Here is a 1,925-nt window from a genome sequence, read left to right on the forward strand (position 1 = left end):
AGCTACAGTAAGAAATCGCACGGGAGTAGCCAGAGAAAATACAGACACCAACGTCAACTACCTTATTACACATCAGAAAACATTTCAGAGAAATATATGGTGGATAGCTAATGAAAGACAAAGATCTTGTGAATACAGACAATATTTCAGATTCTTTAAATGTTTTACAGCGAAAACACCACATATATTCATGTTAGCTCACCACCAAATACAAAAAGAGAGACAGATATTTTTCACAGCACCGGTAGCATGCAGCTAGCATGCAAAGCCAACCTAACTAACCTAGAACTAACCTAAATAACCTAGAAAAAACTCCCTCAGATGACAGTCCTATAACATGTTACACAATAAATCTATGTTTTGTTCGAAAAAGTTGAATATTTTAGCTATAAATCAGTTTTACATTACTGCTACCATCTTAGCCACCATCATAGCTACAGTCAGATATCGCACGGCAGTAGCCAGAGAAAACAGACACCAACGTCAACTTCTAATTTCACATCAGAAAAGATTTCAGAAAAATATATGGTGGATAGCTAATGAAAGAGAAAGATCTTGTGAATACAGACAATATTTCCGATTTCTGAAGTGTTTTACAGCGAAAACACAATATATCGTTATATTAGCTTACTACAATAGCTAACACACAGCAGCATTGATTCTAGTCAAACGCTAGCGATAGCACAGTTCGACAGATATATGAAAAAGCATCCCAAATTGGGTCCTTATCTTTGTTGATTTTCCATCAGAATGTTCTCCAAAGGGTCCTTTGTTCAGAACCGTGTTCATTTGGACCTAGAACGAACGATGTCCCTGTTGAATTAGCATGACACACTGGCCATGCCGTGCTAACCTCTCCGTCTTGACAAAATTCTTGCGTCGCATCACGTCTAAAGTCCAGAATAAATTTCAATAATATAATTAAAGTATATTGAAAAAACATACTTTAGGATGATTTTGTGACATGTATCAAAGAAAATCGAAGCTGGAGGTCATATTCACCTATAACGAGTGTTTTCCAGGAGCGCAGTCCAGTTCCTACTTCGCGCCCAGAAAAAAATATAAAGTGCGCACTTATCACTCAAAGAGGTTCCTTTCAGTCCCTGACAGAGATAATCAAGTCCTTTTTTCTCTCACTTCCGCATGACAACCAGGGGAAGATGTGTGACGTGTTTGTACAGTCCCAAGTGCCAAGGCCTTTTATAGAGAGTATCTTGAAGAGAGACATAGCTTCTTGGAAATTTCACTTTTTCCAGAAAATGGGCTGTAAAAAGAGTTATGTTTCACTTAGAGAAATAATTAAACCTGTTTTAGAAACTAGAAGGTGTTTTATATCCAAAGGTAATAAATAATATGCATATTGTACGAGCAAGAATTGAGTACGAGGCCGTTTGAAATGGCCACCTCTTTCCACTGCTTATACTTACGGCTGATTTTGAGCCATAAGAGGTTTTAACCTCTTGGTTAACCTGGACATCCGCCTCATCCTTGTTCTGACCGGACATTCTGTAGTGGTTGCTACCCGTCTTAAGCCAGAAACTAAGATTTCTTATTACATTCATGATTCTCTACAACCCTACCCTTATTTTTCATCGGGAAAACACAGCTTGTAAAGAAAATTGCTCCTGCTGAGAAGAGAATGCTATACTGTAGGTTACTAAAATATTTCATCAACTTCCAAATATTGTTTAACAAAAGAGAGAGAGGCTTTTGGAATGAGCGCATTGACCATCACCAGCAAGTGAGGTGTGCATCATTGGGTGAGTCAGTGAAACTGGAAAGCATTTTTAGGACTATAATTTCCTCCTCATATTGTAGCCTACAATATGTGTCTCCACACACATAGGACTAGGCTATTGATGGATTCAAGACAAGGTCGTTTTTGTCAGTGTCAAAGTAGCCTGCCATTTTGATCATTTGTGTGG

General features: G+C 38.1%; 1 long non-coding RNA gene across 1 annotated transcript; it reads right to left on the reverse strand.

The window, feature by feature from the left end:
- Nucleotides 1–738: 738 nt before the first annotated feature.
- On the reverse strand, nt 739–1,110 carry LOC139574640 (uncharacterized). The gene is made up of 2 exons (XR_011674805.1): nt 1,003–1,110; nt 739–890 (listed from the first exon to the last, which is right to left on the reverse strand). It is a non-coding gene; the product is annotated as an uncharacterized lncRNA (long non-coding RNA).
- Nucleotides 1,111–1,925: the final 815 nt, after the last annotated feature.

This window comes from Salvelinus alpinus, chromosome 4 (assembly GCF_045679555.1).
Source record: "Salvelinus alpinus chromosome 4, SLU_Salpinus.1, whole genome shotgun sequence".
In the NCBI taxonomy this organism is placed as follows: Eukaryota; Metazoa; Chordata; class Actinopteri; order Salmoniformes; family Salmonidae; genus Salvelinus; species Salvelinus alpinus.